Genomic DNA, 6,154 nt, shown 5'->3' with positions numbered 1-6,154 from the left:
TAAATGCAAAGAAAATGACTACGGACTCTGGAGCGAGAAGTCCATGATCCCAGCATTTTACAAGAACACCCCCTTTCATCTACACGTGTCACGACAGTTTATGGGCACTAATTAAGCCTCACCATATTCATACAACTCACACTGTGTTTTATTTACTCTCTTTTCACTGAGGAAAACCAAGGCAGTGAAAGTTTAAAGGGTTATTTGGCGTTCCAAAGCTGGGATTTGAACCCAATACCCAAAGGTTCTGGTCCAGAGAGGATGGAGACCCAAGTGGCAGTTTTGACAACTGACTTATAGCTGATATTTGGGGGAGCAGGTTACTCTGCATAACCTCAGAGTTATGCAACTTTGAGAGGAAGGCATAAACTAGGAGCTCAGGGATGGTCTAGGGGACGAGGAGAAGTGACCAGAGGTCCTGATGTATAGTGAGGGCGCATAAACCTGGTGTCTCTTACAACACACTCCTTCTGCCTGATTTGCCATGTTCCTGAATAGACACACTGGCATTGCAAAGCATACTGACTACTCGAGATTTTTGGGACTCTGAGTCTTGAGTGAAGTATGTGTTGTAGGGGCCTTGCTGTAGGGGCCAGAGGGGGGTGGTCTGGTATTGGTGGACAGAGATGAGTCACGAAGTGAAGTGGCAGTAGGAGGGAAATCAAAGGACAACTGGTTATGTTACTCCTTCTTACTTGTCGTCTTGCCTTATTTAAAAAGAAAGAGAAAACAAAGCACAGGCTAGGTCTGAGGTCAGTGTCAGATGGCCAATTGTGACAGCTATACCTCAGACATATCCAGGCCCTGACTTGTCTAGGACCTCAAATAAATGTCTGGGTCTATCAGAACTCTTGAATGGAGACTAAAAGTAACTGTAAATAACTCAATTTCTCTCTCTATACCCTCTTAAGATGAATTTTTAAAGATCATGCATGAGAGTTTTCACATAACGGAATAAGAATCAGGCAGAAGGGATGACCAGAAAGCCCCAGGAAATGTGGATTCAAGTCCTGGGAGCCAAATTGGGATCTCACAGGCTCAAACATGATTATAGTTCTGAGACTGAATCAACTGTGTAAAAATAGTAGCAATTATTTACCTCTTCAAAGAGAGTTACACACCAATTGCAGGGGAATTTGTTAACACATCTAAATCTGAAAAAGAAAGGTTATATATTTATAAGGCTACATTGCAAGGAGGGAGCAGAAGGGAAAAATTTTTAATTGTTATTAGATTTTATTCCAAATTATATCAGTTCATTAGAAACAAATAGTTTATAAAGGACTTAGTGCATAACCCTAATAGAAAAATAATACAAATCAGAAGCATATCAATATATATTTAAAAGAATATTAAATAGCTGCAAGTAACAGTTAAAGTGGCTGTATATACATGGATATTTATAGATGAAATTATGCTTACATTCTTGCACACAGTAATGTTTTGGAAAATGGTAAGATGATAGTACCCTTATCAGAAACATAAGGCAAAAGTGGTCTATCTGACTTTTTATTATCCACATTTTAGTAAGCTACAATATAATGCTAATTGATGTTCATGATTTGAGGGTATTGAAAGATCTCCAATGTGTTCTGGGTTATCAAGGAAAGATAAAATGATATTTGATACAGTTTTTTAAAACTTTGATAAAGTTTTTGTTTGATTTTTTTAAAGTAGGCTCCACACCCAGCGTGGACCCCAAGGGTGTGGAAAGGGAGCTTGAACTCAGGAACCTGAGAGATGAAGACCCGAGTTGAGATCAAGTCAGGTACTTAACTGACTGAGCCACCCAGGCGCCCCTTGATATAGTTTTAATGGTGAGTTATTTTATGGCCCTTGAAAATTTGGGAAATCATATATGGTATAAAATTATCTTAATTGGAACATGCAATTAACGGGGAAAATCCACTCTCTTGCACTCTAATAGACAATTTGTGAAAAGGGAAACGTAGTCAGGGCAAAACATTTCCTCTTTTTATAAACCTTGAACCGAGTATGTCCCTCACCAATTACATAGGGTCCCTTGGGCCTCAACTTTCCACAAGTGGTTAGGTCTCTATGGCAATGCACCTGGCTGCTGAGGCGGAACACAGGTGAGAGGCGGAGGCAGGCGCTGGGCGACCCTGGCGAGATGGTCTGGCTGCAGAAGGTCATTAAGGGTCTTCTTGAGTGTCTAGGATTGATACTCTGCCTTGCCGAGAAAATGCAGAGGCCCCTTTCCTCGCCCACCTGCCTTGATTTCCCCTCTCCCAGAAAGCTGGCGTGCACACGGCTGCCCCGCAGGCTCGAGTGCTTCTGATGGATGCTTGTGCTGAGGCTGGCGGCTCCCTCTGGGACCCCACTTCCGTTGATGCCTAAGCTTCGCCCTTCTTGTGCCCTCAGAGGCCATGACTCAGGTGAAAGGAGTCCATTTTGCCCAGCCCCCTGGCCTCATGCAGCCGTTCAGCATCCCCGTTCAGATTACACTCCAGGGTGGCCGGAGGCGCCAGGGGAGGTAAGTCACCATCAGAATCTCTCTTGCTGAATACCGGCTAGAAGAGCGGCCATAAAGGTTAGCTTTGGTCTTCACCTGCTAAGGGTGCCCGCTTGCCATGCCTTCTGGGGGACTCTCAGGGCTTCTTCCCAGCAGCCCTGGCATCAGAGGGCTGCATCCTTTCTTGTTGGCTTCCTCCTCAAAATTTTGAAGGCCAGGGACCTTTTTTAACACTCACCTGTGGCTCCCTAGCATGAGAACATGGCCCAGAACATGTTTGGTGCTGAATAAATATCTCTTGGTTGAAAGAAGGGATGAAGAAATTGCCACCGGCATTTGGTCCCCCTGGTGAAGCATGCTTGGGCCTTGGAGTCACAACCGAACTGAACTGAATTCAGATCTCAGTTCCACAACTTAATGAGCTATATGACTGTGGGAAAGCCATATAATCTCTGTCTGCCTGCCTCATCCCCTTGTCCATAAAGTGGGGATAGTAATAGTCTCTACATGCCCTGGCATGCTCTCTAGTACTGCTTTAGGCACTATTCCATTATACGTTCTCTATATTTCAGCCACTGTTATTAACCACCCACCTTTTAAAAAATATTTATTTATTTATTTGTTTGTTTATTTAGAGAGCGTGCACGTGTGAGCAGCGGAGGGGCAGAGAGAGAGAGGGTGGGAGAGAGAGAATTCTAAGCAGGCTCTGCATTGTCAGTGTTGAGCCTGACTCGGGACTTGATCCTATGAACCATGAGATCATGACCTGAGCCGAAAGTAAGAGTCAGACACTTAAGTGACTGAGCCACCCAGGCACCCCTTAACCACCCACTTCTCCTTGAAGGAGGAAGTGAGAGAAACTATCTTAAGGATGTCTTTTCTCCCCAGAGAAATGCAAAGCAGAGGGGCTGAGAGACTTAAATGAAGCTGTAGTCCTTCTCTCTGCTCCTGCGTTTGGGCCAGTGGGGTGGTTGCAACTGGGCACTGAAATTGAGAGAAGAGCAATCCCTGACGGTGTTTGAGGAATGGAATATTTAAAGCTTGCCAGCTTACTCTTGGAAGGGGCACACCTCACAGCCAAGTTCACACACTCTGTCTGGAAACGTGGATGGTTTGTTAGTGGCTCAAGTGGAGTTGGGAGCTGAGGAAATGGAAACAGTAAAGACCACAGCAGCCATCACATTCATCCTGTAACAACACTCCTGGGGGTTTGTGTGAGAATGAGGGAAAGTGAGATAGAGGGGTTTGGGTAGAGGTGGGGTTGGAGGAGAAAGAAACAGACCAAAGGGGAAAGAGTCGAGGCAAAAGCACTTCTCTCCTAGAAATGCAGTAATGCTTTTGTGAAAAGACAATTAAAGTGAATTACTATATGGCAGAAGATCAAATGACGAACATACAAGGGAACAAGTTTTAATACTCTGTTCATAATGTAATTAACTAGATGTAAGAGCAGTTGTATTCTCCCCAAAGCAATACAGTCTCACATTTTCATTTCTGAGATGTACAATTGGATTACTGCTCTTTCCTCTTGCTGAACTCTGTGAACCATGCTGACTTTACTCAACCTCATTTGCTGTTTCAAAAGAAGTTGTTAAATAATTTTGTAATTTAAAAAGTAGAAGGATAAAAATAATTACCCAAATCTCCTCTGTAACACAAATTACAGGGAAATGTTAATTTAACATCTCAATGCTTAGAAGTTACACACACATGTGAAATGAGTGTCAGATGGATTATCAAGCTTTGACGAACAGCAGCATCTTCCCAAGAATGCTTCTCGCACCAGCTACTGTGTTGGAGGGAGAGGCTGCTTGCTTCTGCAGGGATCACAGCCAGAGGAGCTTGTTCAAGCTCTTTGAAATTGAGTTTGCCGGAGGCTAAGCCAGAAGGTGCCTGTAGCAATGTGTGGGAAAGGGCTGGTGGGAAAGTCAGTTCTGTCTGCAGGAAAGAAACAGAAGGGAGTGGGGGCTGCCTAGACTATGAATACAACACCTCCAGTTAGAAGTGGAAATATATTGCTGGCAAAATGGAATAAAAATGCTAGTCACTCATCTCACTGGCTAGAGAGCAAAATGAGATCATTCTGAAATGCTTTGAGGTCCTTGGATTAAAGGTGCTTGTAAATACCACAAGTTAATTACAGGGATATTTATGGTCTCAGAAAACTGGAAAAACCCCCCACAATATTCAACAATAAGGAAATAGGTAAGAACTTTATGGCATATCCGATTGATGAAATATTATGTAGCCAGTAGAAGGTTTACAAAGAATTGCTCATGACATAAGAAAGTGCTTATTGTGGTAAGTGAAAAGAGGTTTAAAAAATATAACCTATATCCAGAATGACCTCCTATTTAAAACAGTATAGAGGAGGGGAATAACCTAGTAAGTGAATAGAAATTCTCCCTAAGTAGTAGAACTGTAGGTGATTTTTATTCTCTTCTCTAGACTTTTCCACATTTTCTGAGTTTCATAACATGAGCATATGAAAAGTATATTACTTTCACGAATCCTTTTAGATTTGTTGAGGCTTTCTTTATGGCTCTGTTTGTGTTTAGGTCTCATAAATATCCTTATATATTTGAGAAGAATATATATTCTGTAGCATATATAGGATATATGCATTCTATATTTTCACTTGATAATATAATCACTTTGTAATTACAAAGGACATCCCAAACATTACAAAGTAATGTTACAAAGTAATGTTACAATGTTAATTACTTCGCTGAAATCTATTTCCTTACTGATTTGTCTGGTTGAGCTATCAGTTACTGAGGGGGGATGCAAAAATATCTCATCATCCGTTTTTGAGTTTTGTCTGTTTCTTCCTACAGTTCTGTCAGTGAGGGAATGCTATTAGGTACATTTAAATTGTTAGCTTTTCCAGGTGAATCTTTAATCAATATTATTACTTGCTTTGTTTCTAAAAAGCTTTTTAACCTTAAGGTTCATGTCAGCTTGCTTTTCATTAGACATTGCCTAACACATTTCAACCTTTCTACATCTGCGTATTTCCCATGGTCTCTCTCAGCATGTTGGGAATATTCCTGCCTTCTGGTTGTCATTCCTGTTATGATGAAGTAAGTCCTCAGTCTGTCATTCCTTTGGGGTTAATCTGTCTTTTTCTCTGGCTGTTTTTAAGATTTTCTGTTGTGGTGCAATATCTCTGTGATGTGTCTAGATGTGAGTTTCTTTTTATTTTATTCCACTGGGCTTCTGGAATCTACGGACTGGCTTTTCATCAATTCTGAAATTTTATTATCTTTTAAAAATATTGCTTCTGACTTATTTCTCTTATTTCTGGAATTCCAAATAGACCACATATTAGACATTTCCTTTTTATTTTCCATTTTTCTTCATCTCTCTTCAGTATTTTCCATTACAGAAAATTATTCTGTGTTATACTGTAGCTATTTTGCAGATCTATTTCTCTGTTTCCTAATTATCTTTTCAGATGTATCTAATCTACCATTAAATCTGTCCATTTAGTTTTTATTTAAATTATTTTATTTTCTGTTTAAATTATTTTATTTTTCATTCCTAGAAATTATATTTGATTCTTTTAAATATTAGCCTAGTCATATTGTAGAGTTTTGCTCTTTCTGATATTTCTAATCCTTTCTTTCTCTTTCCTTCTTTCTTTCTTTCTTTCCTTCTTTCTTTCTTTCTTTCTTTCTT

Source organism: Hyaena hyaena, unplaced genomic scaffold (assembly GCF_003009895.1).
Source record: "Hyaena hyaena isolate Hyena2069 unplaced genomic scaffold, ASM300989v1 scaffold_477, whole genome shotgun sequence".
Lineage (NCBI taxonomy): Eukaryota > Metazoa > Chordata > Mammalia > Carnivora > Hyaenidae > Hyaena > Hyaena hyaena.
This window is presented reverse-complemented; position numbering follows the sequence as displayed.